Source organism: Triturus cristatus, chromosome 8, assembly GCF_964204655.1.
Source record: "Triturus cristatus chromosome 8, aTriCri1.1, whole genome shotgun sequence".
Classification (NCBI taxonomy): Eukaryota; Metazoa; Chordata; class Amphibia; order Caudata; family Salamandridae; genus Triturus; species Triturus cristatus.
The window spans coordinates 39,719,108-39,738,323 of NC_140591.1; positions in this window are offsets into that span (position 1 = coordinate 39,719,108).

A 19,216-nucleotide genomic window follows, 5' to 3' on the forward strand; every position below is an offset into this window, starting at 1 on the left:
AGTGGATGGACAGATGGAGCACTGCAGATGCAGAAATAGGGCATGATCAGGGGAAGCCTGCAGGGAATGCTCTGGGCGATACACAAAACGGTACAAGAGAGAGTGCAGGAGCCGAAAGTAGGGTGCTTGGCAAGTATCAAGGTTCAGGGCCAATGTGCATGTGCAGCAATAGAAGGGGATGCAATACAAGTAGTGATTTAAATGGGCGGGTGTCCAGAGGTACTGAATACCCACACTTTTTTAACTGGAGAGGGAGAGTACTTGTACTTCTCGCCACGGAGGAAATACTTTTGGTTTGGTGGGAGAATCCCAGCACTTCTCAGCATGGAGACAGAACTTTTATTGGGAGAGTGTTAGTGTTTGGGAGCTGTGTTAGAGGACAGACATGGTGAAAGAGACGTGGTTAGCACTCTGCGAGAGAGACATGTGCACACAGGGGCCTGTGTGAGAGAGAGGCTCGCAGAGACAGAGAGGGATGCCAAGTAAAGCTCATCCGGAGTAAAACTGTGGGATAAAGAGACAGTCATATGGAGAAAACACACTCCACCCCTCTGTTATAGTGAAGGAGAGGGGATGAGGGGGACATTTTAATATAGCAGAAGGGCACATACATGTGTGCGAGGGTTCAAGAGACATGGGTAAACTGTGTGTACTGTGTAAAAGACACATGCACACCTCTGTAAGAGTGAAACAAGCTCCTGCAGATCTCTGTGGAGGGTGAAAGAGAAACAGAAATTGCAAAGAGTTCTTGTCCAAGATCACTCTGCCGGTTTGACGGGCACTGCGATCTCTTGGCCCTATTAAAACTATACCCGCGCCCCCATTGCCAGGTCATGACATCCGCAACCCCCCCTCGTGAGTACCCCCATCTTCACCCATTGTACTGCTGCTCTGTCGATGTCCTGAGCACTTGTGAAACTAGCACCCCCCTCGCCTGTACTCACTGTGAGCCTCCTGAGCGCCTATGACACTAGTCCCACCCCCAGTGCCCGGCGGTAACATCGGCCCCCCCTCACCCTATCAAGGTCCTCCCACCTCGTCTGTACTCACTGTGCCGCTCTTGTGCCGACCTCATGAGCGCCATCCCTACTTTTCGCGGGCCTCTTGCGGAACAGGTCTGCTATATATACACAGGGAGGCTGCCAAACTGAGCGTGGTGTCCCCGCGCTCGGCAGTAAATAAAACAAGTGAAAAAAATAGGAAAATTTAGAAGTCAAGTCTCAACCAAATCAAAGGGAAACAAAAGAGAAAGAGAAGAATGAACAATAAAAAACAACTAAAACAGCGACAAAAAACAATGAGAAAGAAATAAAACAATTAGAAAGTAATTAAGTAGGATAACATCGGATTAAAGGCTCTGTAAAGAAACAACGAACAGATTGAAATTATTAAAAGTATGTCTCGATTAAAGTAAAAGAAAGACACGTGATGATTGAAAGTATAGATGAGAGATAAAATAAAGCAAGTGGGGTTGAGGCAGCGCCCATCCCCCTACCCTCCATCCCCATGGCACTGCTGGGGGTGGGGGGTTCAGACACCGGAAGTGACTTCTATCAAAAGACAGAAACAGGAACATACCGGAAGAGTCAGGGGTAAACAAGGAAGGTCCGTGGTCAGGCGATGTGTAAACACAAGTGTATTTATATAACAAGTGCCGACCCGCCCACCGCCTCGTGAGAAGGGAGGTGTGAAGAGACGCAGCGCGCATGATGAGCAACAGATGACGAGTCCAGTCCGGGTGGGCGGGGCCTAAGGGAGACAGGGCGGTCACCAAAAAGCCTCACTTCCAAAGCAACCCGACGACAATAGATCTCGCAGAGCGAGCAGCGCATGCCCTGCGACGCTAGGAGAGACCTAAAAATTAAGACATCCCGGTGTTTAGCTGTAATGTCCCTTGTGACAGTTGGGTAGTCCTTTTTATCTAACAGTTTTAGACAGAATATCAAGGACTCAACTGGGCTGGAAGTCCACTGGGGGGTAGCCAAGCTTGAAATCTCTCTTGAAGAAGTCATGCTAGCTTTACAGGCCAGTGCTGGGGTCAGGGACCCGGGCCAGATAGAGTACCAGTTGATGTATACAAATCTGCCCATTTTGACTAGGGTTTTCAACATTGCATCGACGGACACTATCCCATCTTCCTGGGAGGCATCTATTATTATCTCAATATACAAAAAGAGGGATAGAGCTGATCCAAAAAACTATTGCCCAATTTCACTCTTAGACTCCTTGATGAAGATAATGAGTAGAGTCATATTATTAAGGCTACAGGACTGAGCAAAAGAAAAATAAGTATTCTTATCTAAACAAGACCAAACGACAAATATCCACAATACAGTTATCAAAAATAGGTTCTTCAATGGTAGAAATAGTTCAGTTCAATGCAAGTTGTAAATGTGACACTTTTCCTACAAAGTACCTTAGATGCGCCATGTAAAACAACAAAAGGGTCGCAGGGAAGGTGATGCAGCAGTTCCTTGCTTCGGGGGAGGCGATGCGTCGGTTCCATACTGCAGCGCAAGGGAGGTGATGCGTCTGTTCCTTACCGGAGAGGAGGCGATGCGTAGGTCTCTTACTGCGTTCTGGTTACGAAGCAACAAGATGGCGCCTCGATACGATGTGACGATCCGGTGCAATGTGACAAGATGGCGTCTTTGATGCGATGCGGCAACTTGGATGCGATACGTGCACGCCCGACGGCCATGCGGCAAACTTGGTGGTTACTTGATCCACGACAGGCCCTGCGACACGCTTCTCCGGCAATGCAGCACGCTTTCTCGGCGATGCAATGGCAAACATCAGTGGCGGCACGCTTCTTCGGTGATATGACGCCAACCTCTGCGGTGGCGAAGCGCTTCTCCAGCGATGCGACACGCTTCTTCCTCGTTACGTCGTGCTTCCAGCTCCCAGCGACAAACAGTCTCCAGAGGTCCTAAACAGTTGATGGCACCTCTCTGTAGGTTAGAATTCCTAGCAAGGATATTCAGGGGAGCTGGTGGTGAAGTCTTTGTGTCCCAGAGACTTCAGACAGGAAGCAAGCTTAGTTTCAAGCCCTTGGAGATCTTCCTCAAGATGACAAAGCAAACAGCAAAGTCCTTTTCTCCTTTCCTTGGCAACAAGTAACCACTGCAGACCAACCTAAAACAGCACAGGGGCAGTAATCCTCCTTCAGCTTCTCTGGTTCCTCTCCTAGGTGACTTAGAACACTTATGGCTGGTTCACCGGGGACAATATGCTGGCAGCTTCTTTCCATTCAACCTCAACTAGTTCCACTCTAGACTATTTCTTTGTTACCATCTCATTGGTTCCAAAAGATCTATTTATACCACTTAGGGGAAAATGAAGACAGCGACTGCCTTGCGCAGGAGGTGACTTTCTACGCAACTCCAGCTGCATTCTGCTGCACAGCCGAGGCACGTGGCTCAGTGTTCACCATTCATTACAAAAGAATTAAATACTCCCCTTCCACTATTAATGACTTGTCGAGAACAGCTAAGGCATAGAAACAGAAATTACTGGTAACGTCAAACGGTGCTCTAACAACCTGGGAATGCTTCACTAAAGGGCTTGCAGACAGCTTTGCCGCCCCAATATGATCATGGTCTCCAAAAATCATACTGGGCAATAAGGATGGACCTCCTAGGTACAACTCAAACAATTAAAGATACATAAATGGGCTGTAGACTACACACTAAGAGCTCTTCATAGCAGGCCTGGGGATTCCAGTCGACCAATTCAACCAGCAGCTGGCCAGAGGAGCCTTTAACCAGGTCCTAGCAGGATCCTGGCAAACAACCCCTAACAGCACTGGCTCAAAGTCAGTCTGCCAATCACCTGCTCCATTTCAACCAACAGCAGCCCAACTAAATGCTCTTATGTGAACATTCATCAAAGTAATTAGATGCCAAATAGCAAAGGACATATGAAAAGGGCAGGAGGAATGCTCAACCGGCATTCCTCCTGCTCTTTTCAAGCACGATGGAGGATACTGGGTAGAAATATTCAAACCGTTTTTCTCAAATTAGGCTTGAGGGAGTAATACCAATCTCATGTAGAAGATCCACAATCTTACAATTTTTTAAAGTGCAGATAAATCTTCAGCAGAAAAATTACCGCCTTGTGGCACTGATTGATAATGAGGCAAAATACTTTGCTGGGGCGCTGCTTGAGAAGTTAACCGCCTTGGCTTTGACCAGGTCGTAATTCTGCTAAACCAGATGGGGTTTTCCAAATTGGCGGGTACCACAACCTGGAGAACAACAACGACCGCAACACCACCACCCTGCTGGACAACCTCGCAAACCTCGGACTCAAGCAGCTGGTGACCACCCCCACCCACTACGCCGGACACACACTCGACCCCGTCTTCTCATCCAGCAAGGACATCACCTTCAGCCACGCCACCGGACTCCACTGGACTGACCACAGCTGCGTCCACTTCAGCTTCAGAAGGACCACGATCCACCACCACCAGCAACAGGCTGCACGCAGAAGCTGGAACAAGATCACAGCCGACCAGCTCGCGACTTCCCTGAGCAAGAACCCACCCACCAGCACAACGAACCCCAGCCAAGCGGCCACCAACCTCTCGAAGTGGATCAGCGACTGCGCATACGACCTCGCCCCCTTGAGGACCCCGCCTAGCAGACCCGGCAGCAAGAAAGCCCCATGGTTCACCGACGAACTCAAGAGCTCCAAGAAGAACTGCCGAGCCCTCGAGAGAGCCTGGCGCAGAGACCCAACACCGGACAACATGACTGCCCTCAAGCTCGCCACTCGAAAACACCACCAACGGATCCACGCCACCAAGAAAACTGCATTCAAGGAACGACTGGACAACAACGCACACAACAGCAAGGAACTCTTCAACATCGTTAAAGAGCTCTCCAACCCCAACGCCGGAAACAACGACATCACCCCTTCGCAAGACCTCTGCAACTCCCTCGCCTCCTACTTCCACAACATGATCGCGGACATACACAACAGCTTCAGCACTCAACCGACGCACGCCACGACCGAACCACCGCCCCCCACCACCACCCTCCGCGCCTGGACCCCGATCGGCACCGAAGACACCGTCCGCACGATGAACTCCATCCACTCCGGATCTCCGACCAACCCCTGCCCTCACCACGTCTTCAACAAGGCCGACGCTGTAATCGCACCCCACCTGCGGGACATCATCAACACCTCCTTCGACACCGCTACCTTCCCAGAGAGCTGGAAGCACGCCGAACTCAGCGCTCTACTAAAGAAGCCATCAGCCGACCCCACCGACCTCAAGAACTACCGCCCCATCTCGCTGCTCCCGTTCCCTGCCAAAGTCATCGAGAAGACCGTCAACAAGCAGCTGGCCGCCTTCCTCGAGACGAACGGATTCCTCGACCTCTCACAGTCTGGCTTCCGGGCTAACCACAGCACCGAGACCGCCCTGATCGCAGCCACCGATGACATCCGAGCCCTGCTTGACAACGGAGAAACAGCAGCCCTCATCCTCCTAGACCTCTCCGCGGCCTTCGACATTGTCTGCCACCGTACACTAGTGCAGCGCCTCAGCAACGTCGGAATCCAGGAGAAGGCACTGGAGTGGATCATCTCCTTCCTCGCCGGAAGGACACAGAGAGTCCGTCTCCCCCCGTTCAGATCAGAAGCCACCGAAGTCATCTGCGGCGTCCCTCAAGGCTCCTCGCTTAGTGCAACCCTTTTCAACGTCTAAATGAGCCCCCTCGCAGACATCGCACGCCAGCACAACCTCAACATCATCTCCTACGCCGACGACACCCAGCTGATCCTCTCCCTCACCAACGACCCCGCCAGAGCCAACCTTCACGAAGGGGTGAAAGAGGTAGCCGAATGGATGAAGAACAGCCGCCTGAAACTGAACTCGGACAAGACGGAAGTCCTCATCCTGGGATCTTCACCCTCCGCCTGGGACGACTCCTGGTGGCCCCCCGCCCTAGGCAGCGCACCTAAACCAACAGACCACGCACGCAACCTGGGCTTCATCCTGGACTCCTCCCTCTCCATGACCAGACAAGTCAACGCCGTCTCCTCATCGTGCTTCAACATCCTGCGCATGCTACGTAAGATCTTCCGGTGGATCCCCACCGAGACCAGGAAGACGGTCACCCAGGCCCTCGTCACCAGCCGTCTGGACTACGGCAACTCCCTCTACGCCGGAACCACCGCCAAACTCCAGAAGAGACTCCAGCGGATCCAGAATGCCTCAGCACGACTCATCCTGGACATCCCCCGTCGCAGCCACATCTCCGGACACCTGAGAGACCTGCACTGGCTCCCGGTCAACAAGAGAATCACCTTCCGTCTCCTCACCCACGCACACAAAGCCCTACACAACCAAGGCCCAGGGTACCTCAACAGCCGCCTCAACTTCTACGCTCCCAAACGCCAGCTTCGATCGACCGGCCACGCCCTCGCCGCCGTCCCCCGCATCCGAAGAGCCACCACAGGGGGACGGTCCTTCTCCTACCTCGCCGCCAAGACTTGGAACTCCCTCCCGACCCACCTCCGCCTGACCGAGGACCACCTCGCCTTCAGGAAGCAACTCAAGACCTGGCTGTTCGAGCAGTAGCGGATGCCCCCCGCTAGCGCCTTGAGACCCTCTGGGTGAGTAGTGCGCTATATAAATGCTTTGATTGATTGATTGATTGATTGATTGATAACATCTTGACCCTATCTCTTCTGAATTAAAAGGTTTTAGGATTCTTTTCCATCTCTCTCTGCTTTATCAACTACAGGGCAGCTTTTGATCATGTGAACAGGGGCAAACTTTGTTGCAAACAGGCACATTTCTCAGGCCCTGTTGAACATGCTAATATTGCTGAACATGGATACTTGGGTTCAGGACATACTGGGCACTGGAACATATCTCTCTAGACAAATTCCAACACCAAAAGGCTTGAAGTAGGGGTGTGTGCTCGCGCCCAATTTGTTCAACCTTTTTTTGGAAGACTTAACACCAAGGCTAAATACCTGCAACTCCCATGCCCCAAAACTAGGTGGCATGACTCTCTGGAGCTTCCTCTACACTTATGACTCGGTCCTGGTGAGCCACACCCAGGTGGGGCTGCAACATCTGCTCACAATTACACAGGAATACTCAACTGAAAATGGTTTTGAACATCAATTTAGAAAAAATGAAACCATGTTGATTAGCAATGTTAAGACAAGATCTCCAACTTGGCATTGGGACATGAAGCGGGTTGACTCAGCAGATGAATACAAATATATGGACGTTATTATTGACAAAATTGGATCATTTGTTCATCAGAAAGAGGAATTGAGGAGCAAAGGAATAGCACTGGCCATAACCTCCCTAATTATACATCCCCGACTCAGATTAGGTTAGAATTTGGCCTGCAAAGGCCGACCATGGCCAAACAGGGGGCCCTACATAAACTGTTGGAACAAAATTCGGAAGGCACACCCCAACACCCTGAATTTCCACCTCTGGAAGGAGTTGCAGAATAGGTACACTTCAGATGCCAGGGACTACCATAACAAACCGCTGTCTGCTACCGGGCTACTCCATCTCCGGAAACTCCTACTAGCCACCCGTGCTCTTTGGCCTGCAAAATGAAAACATCTCTTTCAATGATTGAAGATAAGGTCATTTTAGCACGTAGAGCCCATGCTTGGCTGACACCAAATAATAACAGAATAGTTAGGTGGTTTTTAATCAGTGATATCCCCCCAAACGCATCAACGCAAGACTAAGAAGGCAGACTGTAGATTGTGGAGACATTTGTAAATCAAGTATTCAGAATAACAATTATATGTAGAACGAATGATCTGGATCTAATATTTTTGCCTTCAATGTTGATAAGAAAGTATCTTTCTTCCAGGTTCTCCCCAGCATGTAATATGTGTATACAATGTTTGATTGTTTTTTTAACCTCTTGAATAATGTTTTTAATTTTTGAAAAATTGCGGGATCATTTACTGTAGATGATTAATTGTTACGAAAATCTTTTTTAATTAAAATAAATATCTCTATTACTGTGAACACTTGGCCTTTTGAGGGTGTTGGTGTTTTATTCTGGTGTTTGACTGGTTTGGATGTGAGTTATTGTCTGGTTATAACTATCTGCCGAAAGGGGGATTCTTTTCTGACTACGGTTTATTATATTGCAGTCAATCTTATTGGTGCTGATATTGCAACTTGATGCGAGGTGGTACATGCCATCGAGTCTACGAACTTATGTGTACTTTTGTGTCATTTATCCTTTGTTTTTAACCCTTGCAAGGGTTTTAAGTAACCGAGTAAAAATGAATAAACTTGAAACTTGAACATTTGTGAGATAATAACCCGTCCACCAAACTCTAAATCAGGGCCTTAGTCTTCATACCATATCTCTTCACCAACTAGGACCAATCTGGGACCAGAATTTTGCTAGAGGGCAGCTGGACTACCAGTTAAAGAGAAGTGTACTGGCTGCGGTGGAAGAGTCCGTTGAACTGTGACCTACAGAGGACAGTCTGTTTAGAAGGAGTCCAAGAGCCCAGCTGCCTCTGAGGAGCTAAGATAGCGCTTGCAAGGTCTGCTGCACTCCAGGATATGAGGTTGTCGCATGAAGAGAAGTGTACATCATCTAATAGCATTACACAGGGCCTAGGGGGATAATGTTACCTATGCTGTTGGTTAGTGACCCTGTTATAGCCCTGACCCTGCAGGGACTTCGGTGCTTGGCGCCAGCTGCCTCAGTGACCTGGCTGTCGCTTCGGTTCCATCACCCGACTGGGGAAGTTGTCCAGGTAAGCAAAGTGAGGAAGGATCAGTAGCGATCATTGACTGCTTGAAAATTCATCAAACGTTCCCAAGTTATCAATGCTTGAACTCCCAGGGTGTGGTCTCTCCTTGTCTTTGATGCCAGGCCCACGGTCCCATGGGCACCCGCTTCACTGTGACAGTGATACTATGACTGGGGGTTTGAAAGCTCTGTAGAGTGGTATATATCGTCAGTCCTGTGCAGGGATTCTTGTGAACAGGCACCAAAACCAGTCTGAGTCCCCCAAAAGTAGACCTTTGCCCTAGTGGTCTCGCGTGACTCTTGTTCCATTCACTGGACAGTGCACGCTGCTCCAGCAACCCTGAAGCGACCATTATCCTGAGCAGACATTGGTTGGACAGCGTAAATGGTGGCATTGAAATTTAAAGAAAAGATATCTGAAGTATTTTCACTTACAAAGTGTGGACTATGAACCACTTGACAGCTCCATTATGCACAGGTGCTAACCCCCCCATCTAATCTTTGGGGCAGATCCCACTGAAGCCCTCATAACTTTCTTTGACAAAGGACGTCAGGATGGTACTCTTTACCCACAGGTAGAGGATTATAAAGGTCCCGTGGTTTGTTGTTTTGCACTGGAGGAAACTGAGAAAATAATCAAAATGGAACTGGAAAAAAGTGCTGAACAAGAAAATTTGTATTTTTCTAAAAATGGCAAGAAGAAAAGGTTTTCTGTGTTTCGTTTGTAATCTTCCTATCTTTCAGAAACAGGCAGAGGTGTGGTATTCACCTATTTGCAGTTTGAGGGATTAAAACCTGGAACTTGGGAAACTGTATATTCCAGAAAAGGAGACAGACTTGAGAATGCCTGCAAATGATTGTTTTATGTACAATACTCAATTTTTTTCCTAAATAAACTAATTGTTGAAATCAACAAATAATGAATGCAAGTAGAAAAAATAGAAATTAATGACAATATTTTCATCTGTACTTTTTTGCCCAGGGCGGCCGATCTATAAATGTAATATTCCATTACATTCTTTAGAGATTTGCAGTGTTTGTCAGATAATCAAAAGCACACAATATCTTGGGGCATCAACCAAGCTGCAGCGTGTCATATTGTTTTATTGTGTTTCAATCATACATCCAATATATAAGGTTACACCAAATTAATGAAAAAAGAATGTGAAGGAAAACTATGCATTTGAGAAATCTGTTTCCGAGTCGACGGTTACTCCGTGTGATTCAGAGGGAGTTTCTCAAAATGAGTTCTTTAGTTGCACACTGACTTAAATTAGGAAGTCAAGTTTGTAAAAATTCAATAGATAATTGAATTGAATTGAATTGAAAGGGCATTTATAAAGCGCATGGCTACCCTTGAGCATCCCAGCGCTATAGCAACCCTTTGAGTAGGTAGAAGAACTTAAGGGAACAGGAAAGTCTTTAAAAGCTTACGAAACAAAAGATAGTTTGATTCAGACCGAATCGACAATGGCAAGTTATTCCAGAGTTTCGCAGCATTGTACCCAAAACAACGTCCCCCACTGCGCATCCTTTTTATAGTCGGAACTAAGACAAGATGCTTTTTTTCCGATCTCAACGATCTGGACGGGCAATAGGGCTAGATAAGAGATCTGATAACAGGGGGACCCTTGTTAGAGAGGGCTTTATGAGCAATACATAATGCTTTGAAATGAATTCTTTGGGAGATCGGCAGCCAATGAAGTGTTGCAAGAGACGGTTTAGCTGACACACGCTTAGAGGAGTTGGTGAGTAGCCGCGCTGCACAATTCTGAATGACATGGAGCCTGTTAATGGCTACCAAAGGAGCTCCCAGATGAAGAGCATTTGCATAGTCCAGCCGCGAAAGAATAAGTGCCTGGACCACTATTCTTCTAACAGTGAGTGGAAGCAAATAAACAATCTTCCTAAGCATTTCTGAGTACTCCATAGCAGCCAGCGGCTACCTTACTCGCCTGCTTCTTAAAATTCAAATTATGGTCTACCCACACTACCGAACTCTTAATTTCTACTTTGGGAGTCTGCGGGACACCAAGACAATTAGGCCAAGAGGGGGCTATTGTACACGGGCGACGATTTCCCAGAAACCTAAGTTCCGTCTTGTCCCCATTGAGCTTCAAGTAAGAGTTGTCCATCCACCTAGAAACTTCTTGCAGACACAACGCCAGATTAGGGGTGGACTTATCCTCTTGACTAAATGAGACTACTAACTGGGTATCGTCCGGATACGTGACAATCTGGATGCCATGAGGGATTACGAGTTCCGCCAGAGGACTCGTATACACATTAAAAAGGGTGGTGCTTAGGGACGAACCCTGAGGAACCCCACAACCAAGGGGCATTGGCTCCAAACAAACATTTTCGTCAAAGACCACAAATGAGCGGTCCTCAAGAAAGGATTGCAACCATTTTAATGCCAGGCCAGTAATTCCGACCTTCTTAAGCCTTTGAATCAGAAGCTGGTGGTTCACCGTATCAAAGGCTGCTCTGAGGTCGAGCAGAATCAGCGCAGCGCAGCCCCCACTATCCATGATTTTTCTTAGACTTTCCACCACTACTAGAAGAGCGGTCTCCGTACTCTGTTGGGCTCTGAATCCGGTCTGAGTAGGATGGAGGCAGTTGTTATTTTCCAAAAAAGTGGAGATTGGGGTGTTAACATGTTTCTCTGCTAGTTTCCCAATGCCCGGAAGCAACGAGATAGGGTGATAGTTGGATAGTGTCTCAGGATCCAGATGGGGTTTCTTTAGCAGGGCTCTGACCATGGCCTGTTTCCATAAAGGAGGCACTATCCCCATTTCTAAAGAAGCATTAAATGCTTTGAGAATTATCGGGGCTACAGTCTCGGAGACTCGGCTTAGGATAATAGGGGGGGGCGGCATCCGAGAGGGCTCCAGATTTCAATTGACTAAGAATCTTCTGGAGGATGGTCAAATTTACAGGGGGAATAAATTCTAGCTGATCAACAGCAGGACGTATAAAAGGCCTTATCTGCAATTCAGGTACCACGGGTAACGATTGATAGATAGCTTGGATTTTATCTTTGAAAAATGTAGCAATTAAATTACATCGTCGAGGGATGTCCTTATCAATACTGGGGGGGGGGGGGGGGGGAGGAATAAAAAGAGATTTAGCAATTTTAAAAATTTCACGGGGGCGGTTTTCTGCTAAAATATTATCCTTTTCAAAATATGCAGATTTAGCTAATTTTATTTCACGCTTATACATTCTAATTGCGGTTCTATAATCCGCTTTCCTGTCGGCTGTCGGATCTTTCCTCCAGCTTCGTTCAAGCTTCTTTGAAGTTTGTCTAAGGACACGCAAATTGGGCGTATACCATGAATTATAATGACCTCCTCTTTTATTGTGCATGAGTTTCTTGGGTAGAGCCATATCCAGCGACGATTCTAACCATTTATTAAGCTGATCATTAGTGATTATTGGATTAGGAACTACTGTAGGGACCGACTCTTTAAGATGCCTAATCCAGGAGTCACATGACAATTTTGCCCAGGGTCGTGGGCGCATGATGCTTTTCTCCACCCATGGAAGGACCTCTTGAACTATCCACGAAAAGGGGATCAAGGAATGGTCCAACCAAGGAAGAGGAATCGGGTCGGTCGCCGTAAGACTGGAAACATTAGAAAAGATGAGGTCAAGAGTGTGTCCCTTATTACGTGTAGGTTTATTGCTCAATTGTTTCAGATCAAGTATTTCAAGACCTTCAGTAATCTCCACTACTGAAGGGAGAAGGACCTCATCAAAGCGTAAATTAAAATCTCCAAGAAGCGTAAAATTAGGGAGTGGACTGGCCAAACTGGCAACAGTGTCCGGAAGAAGTTTACAAAAATTACCTGCCGGGCCAGGAGGGCGATTAACTAAAATGCCTGAGAACGTATTAACCTGTGATATGCTGATCGTGAAGAAAAGGCTTTCACAGTCTTGTAATGGGTTGGGTGTAGTACGACACTTAAATCTGTCTTTATAGATAATGGCTAAACCCCCACCTCTCCCTGTTGTCCTATCGAGCCTAGATATAGTATATTCCGGAGGCAAGGCTTGAATGATCATAGGGCCCCCCTCATCGTTCAACCAGGTTTCTGTCAGAAAGAGCAAATCAGGACTTTCTTCTTCCAGCAACAAATTTCCTCTGCATGCGCAGCCAAAGAGCGATAATACGAGCAATTCTAGTATCATGTGTTCCCTCAATTCTCCTGATGGGACTGGTACCCATATTTGTGAGTGGCCCTATCAAATGAGAGAGGAAAATCCCCAAACACAGCATAGAGACATCAAGATAGTTGGGATGAGATAATTGTAGTATTTTAGCCCAGATTTAGGAAGCATCAGGGGTAACCTACCAACATCAGATATTTTTGAAAACTAGACACACAAGGAGGTGCTTGTATATGCCACTTTCATGGATTCCACTACTTTTTCCTACCCGGAATGCTCCACTAATGTGAAATTTTGACTGAAACCATTGAATTTGATATGTGTGAAATATTTCCGGAATCTTTTAGGATGCAATAGTCATACTAATCTTTGTTCCCACATGCCTTCCAATTAAAGCAGCACCCTAATTGTGTGGGTTGGCCTTTTTACCAGGGCAGGAAAGGCCCCATATTATATCATGGAAACATCAAGACATTTCTTTCAAATTTCAATCGTTCTGGGGATGTTGGTAACTGAGGTATTTAGCAATATATAAAAAATACCTGATTGTGCTCGGACACAAAAGCTTCTCCAAGGATCCTGGGGACAGGGTAGTGATATCTCTGCCCAAAAGCTGACTTCTGAAAAAAGGCAATAGCAGCCGGACCTGGGTGTTCAATTTTCAATGTTTGTTGATCCACCACACTTGTACCCCCACTTGTTAGTGTATACAACAAACAAAATATATGTGAGAGGTCAGAAAGTACCTCATGTCAGCATCACCAAGGGAGCTGCTGGTAGATACTCACCAGTCAGGTACTAACCAGTTTGCTCACGTCTTTTATCATTGGCGACTTTCATGACCGTGAAAAAATGAAATAGGTGTCAAACTTATGTTTAGGAGGTGAAGAAAAGGAAAAGATAAACAGTGAGATGTGAAAAGATGCATAAAGAGTGCTTGTGTCGTGCTATCCCAATGGGACCCCGTAGTGAGAGAAAAGGTAAACTCACTTCTCCAAGCTAAAAGGAGTTGTGACTCACTTGCAAAGAAGCCTACGTTATTGGATACTGTGTGCCCACTCAGATTAAAAAAGGAACAATATGTTGCAGACCACTTCAATTAGGAAAGGCCAACATGTTTCATTGTGAAATACCTTGCAGCAATTTCATGAGGGCTCGGGCCAGTCTTCACCTCACTGGTATTTCAATCTGAGCCTACGGTGACTGACAAACAGGAAGAGAAAAGAAAGACAGATGGGGCCAACCAGTAAGGACATCTTAAACACTAAAATATTACCAGGCACCCATTGCCCAGATGAGAACGCATGCAGCTCAGTAGTAATGGTATATTTACCAGGTGGTTGCCATCAGAATTCATACCGGCACCACACCTCCTGGGGAGTGTTCTCCATCCGTAAGCCACACATCCCCTGTAGACACACGCAGTCGCCGCCCGTCAACCTGTGGGTATATGCACACATGTGAATCACTATGTGCATGCACTTTGTTGAGTGTTTTGCATATTCCCCTTCACAAGCGGAATCTAATTTATCCTAACACTATGGCATTAAAAAAATGTTTTGCCTGGTCCGTTGAGGTAGTTGATGGTAGGGACATCCCACTGAATTGGCAGACGGTCTTTCTGTGAGGCAAATTATTGAGGCAACTCACTGTGGACACATCACGAAAAAAGTTTAACATTTGAAATATTTTTGCTGTCCTATTCCAAGATGGCGCTGATGCTATGGGAGTCTGATCGGAGAGAAGCTGGACTCGCGTTCCCACGTGGTAAGAGTATGTTTGCTTGTTGAAGGGCGCGAGAGAGCCTGGCAGTTTTGTAACTCACTAAGACGAGGCAGTGTGAATGTGGGGGCATTGTACCTTGAGTGACCTATGGGTCAGAGCGACTAGGCTTTCCTTACAAAGTTGGAATACAGCAGGCTGGGGGATATGAGGTGGAAGTACCTGAGATGTCTGGTGCCGATCACCATATTACCTATAAATTAGATCATAATAACAGTTACACCCCAGTACTAGTCGGTATAAATATAACAATACCGAGCAGAATAAATCGGTGAAGGGTTGACATTTGATTCCGCTTGTGATTGGCGCCAGTGAGAGGTAAAGTGCACCAAGGAGTGGGTAGCTGCCTAGAGAAGGGAGTATACAACATGGCAGGAAATAGGTACCTTCAAGAGAACCAAGTAGTGCAAAAGAAAGGAGCAAGAAAATCTGCTCAAAGAAATATAAAGAAGCAATATTGCCATAAAAGCAGTGAGATGTGGGGGTTCGTCAGTCACTAAATCAATTAAGGACCTCGTGGGCAGACATTTTAAGAGAAAGTAACCTCACCCCAAAGCCCAAGATTATATAGAAGGGACATCTTGCGGCGTGGGGAAAGATAGTTATCAGCTTTTGCGGGTGGATCTGCTGGCTGCAGACCCACCCGCAATGTTAAAGGACTGTACATGGCATTGCCATGCACTACATGGCAGGCACCACACAGTCCCTGCCACGTAGTGCATGGAAATGAGGGGGGTACCATAGGAACCCCCCATGTGCAACCCTCTCTCCCCAATACCCTGGGGTCCCTCAACGGGCCCCCAACAGAAGGAACCGCATGCTTTTCCATGGCGGCAATGATGTCATGGAAATGTGCATCACCGCCTGCATCACAATATGGATGGTGGTGTCTTGCACCGCGGACCCCCAGCCATCCTAATATGGCGAGGGGTCAATCAGGCATGGATGACGGGCAAATTGTCCCCACAGGGCCGGCGGTGGCTACACACCTATGTGTCTAAACACCCAGGGGATGATTGCGATGCATCCCTTAAAGGCTACGACAGACGGTCAGAGCCTTCCGGGCCACATTGTAATCGACCCCTCGGTTTAGTTTCCGACCACTGCATTACAATGCTGGCAGTTGGAAACTAAACCAGATGGTCATTCCGGCTGGCTTTCAAAAGGGCTCATGGAGCCAGTCGGCACTGGCTCGTAATTCCAAGGGCGGGCCTTTCCACCCTTGGGATCACGATGCACGGATTCCACGCCGGCCTGTCCGACATGAAAACCATGTCAGCAAGCGTGTTTGAGGACCCCAGCAGTGCCCCATTGTGTGTGCAGTCACTGGTTTAGGGCCGGGCGGGCACCCATGGTGGCTTCTTGCGCCTCTCATGGGGTGCAGGGATGAACAGCACCTCCCATTCCACTTTGGGAGCAAGTGTTACGTCCGGTTTACAGCTGTAATGCATGCTCCCATAGGAAAATGTAGGGATGTGACCGAACAGCGTTCGGTCACATCCTAATGAGGCCGTCGGGCGGACATCGTAATTAGCCCCCCCAATGTTAGTAAAGAAGGAGGGAACAAGAAACTAGGTATAGGCAGTATATCCCGCATACAAATAGAGTGAGAAAAAGACTGAGGAGGCGCGCAAGGGAAAGGCAAAAAGAGAAAACAGCCTCTAATCCATCAAGAGGGCTGATCCAAGAAGCTAAAGATCAAAAACAGTAGCCTCATGAGACCCAAAATGCACACAGGCAAGAAGGGAGTGGAAAGGGAAATCTAGGGAGAGTAACTGTAGTACTCTGTGTTAATGCATCAACACACCACCCGCACAATGCTGTGGATGCACCTTTTGCATTTGCATGCACAACGTTGCAGGCACCGCGTTGTGCCTGCAAATGCAGGGGGGTACCATAGGTACCCCTGTGTGCACCCCCACCCCCCAGCACCCTGGGGGCCCGGAACGGGCCCTCAACTGAGAAGACCGCATGCTTCCCACTGCCATTGTAATATGGATGGTGGTGTCTAGCAGACACCGCCACCATATGCAACCCTTTTCCGCCCGGTCGACTTATCGACCAGGTGTAAAAGCGGCGGACGGTCTTCCCGTATGCCACGGTACCCCCGCCATCATAATATGGTGGGGAGAAATGGGAGGCAGGCGGGGGATAATGTCATGCGGGCGGTGGCGATCCGCCCAACATACTAATAGACCCCTTAGTGTGCAGATCATAAAAACAAATGCTCTGTGGAGATTTTGATTGAGGCCACCCTCAGTTTGTTCTTGCACACCATCGTACTGGAACCAGAACACAAGACAGGTTTAAAAGAAAAGGAGAAAAAGGGAGAAATAAAAATAAAAAAAACTCAACCAAGGTCCACAAGGTTTAGCTGGTTGGCCTTTTCTGCCCATTTACATATTGTAGTCATGTTATTTTTTTAATTTGTGTTTCAAGGGGAAAAGTAATGTAGTACTCTGTGTTATTGCGTCATTTGCATTCTATGGAATTCTTCCTCAGTATGCCATAGAATGGTGCATGACTAGTGAGGGGTTGTGAAATTTGACAGTCGACAGTTAGTGAATGCGAGTACAGAGGCTGGGAGCCGGTGATGTTTCCAGCTCCATTCCTTGAATAAAACTTGAAAAGAAATCTTCCAAAGTTTGCTTGTGTTATCTAAGGAAGATTTCTGTTGTAATGGTTGTTTTGTACTGCACTGCATTAATCTGTGAGTCGCTCAGTGCCACACGACTCACAGCCTTGTTGTTATGCCTTGTCTGCATTCTCCAGCGTTGCTGCTCGGCTGTTGAGGTTCCCCAGGTAACGCCATTCCTGGCGTTGGATTCCCAGCAGCTGGACGATTCCGGTTGTGAGTGCAGGAGTTACCCGAATAAATCTTCCGAAAACTTTTCCTGTCTCAAGTTCCTCACTTAACAAACAGGTGGCAACGAATTGAGGAAAGAGAGGTTACAGGGAACAAAGGTAGAGAAGCAACCCAACGAAAAGGAAAAGAGACATGAGTAGGGGAGTGTAGTGTCCGTGCCTGGACACGTTCTAGTGTTCTAACCTGATGTAATACTCTACACACCCACCCACCACCGACGTCACTGGGTCAGGTGACGCGGTTAATAAAAGGGCCGAGCGCACGTGCTCGTGGCCATTCCCACTACCCTATCTATGTGTGCTGTGTCAGTCCTTTCACTCAGCATGAGGGCCTAGTGTCCATCGTTACAGGGAGGTGGAAGTTAGAGCCCCTTGGCAGTAAAAGGTGGAGATTCAAATCAGCTACAGATCTATCTCGAGCCCATTCAAAATGAGAAAAAGGGAATGAGAGAAAAAAGTTAGGCCCCCCTGAATCGAGCACAGTTCCTTTTCTCCTTCTCAAAATGCCCCATTTTGAAAGGAATAGGGTCAAAGACCTAGGGTAAGTAGGGTTCATAAATAACCATAAAGGGAACAAGGCACCCAACGTACTATTGTCCTCGGGTCTGGTCAAGACAGCTCTTGAAAAAGAGAAGACAAGGGAAGGGATTAGATCTGCACCAGAAACTGACATTTTGGAAGGTGGCTATCTGAATAAATCCTTTATCCAGGGTTAGGACCTACTCAAGTTATGCTGATTGGACAAGGATTTAGGAAAATGGAGGACCTAAAAATGACAGTTTCACATTCCTGTACAGTAGGAACCCAGGGGGTTAGTAGTAGTGAGACTAGATGTGCATTACTTTATCCAACAGTCTATAGGGAAGACGGGCGGCCGAGCAATACCGACTAGGATAACGAGTGGCCGCGCAGCCTGGGGGCTCTTTCGTGGTATATTAGTGGATTTGTGAGAATGTCACGCTTAGAAAAGCTTAAAGAGCTATTGAGTCAACATGAGATTCTATGTTTGCAGGGAACCTGGCTGGACAATGAAACACCAGTAATCAATGGGTTCGTGCGGGTAAATAGGACAGCGAGGGCGCCCATCTGGGGGGTTACTAATTCTACTATCCACCAAAATCGCAAAGAAGGCATCATGAATAGAAGTAAAATGCAACTGAATGGCAGCCTGCAGAGAGCTTCTCCAAAACCCTGATAAGAGATATAAAGGCATGTTAAAAAGAAACGTGTCCATACTGGTGGGGAGATCAGGAGAGTATGGGTCTGGACTTAGTAGATTCAAAGAGGATGTGAACTCCCTGTGCACTAACTACTATAAAGGTATGATTCTTCTGCTGGGAGATTTTAACCACAAATTAGAACCAAGAAAATCTGATTGCCTGTCCAGAGATACTGACTTCATTCAACATGAATGCCGCCAGCTTCCCAACTGTTGTGTTAGTGATGCGTGATATCACACTTGGAAACTTTTTGGGCTCCAAGGGCTTATTCTGTGTCAGTGGAAGAGGGATCCCGATCGGCCGGCTCACCAGACATTTAAGATTCAGTTGCAAGTCCATGTCCGGACTGGCCAGCCGTGCAAGCGGGCAATCCCCCGGGAGGCTGGAGCGCCAGGAGGCTGTTTTTGA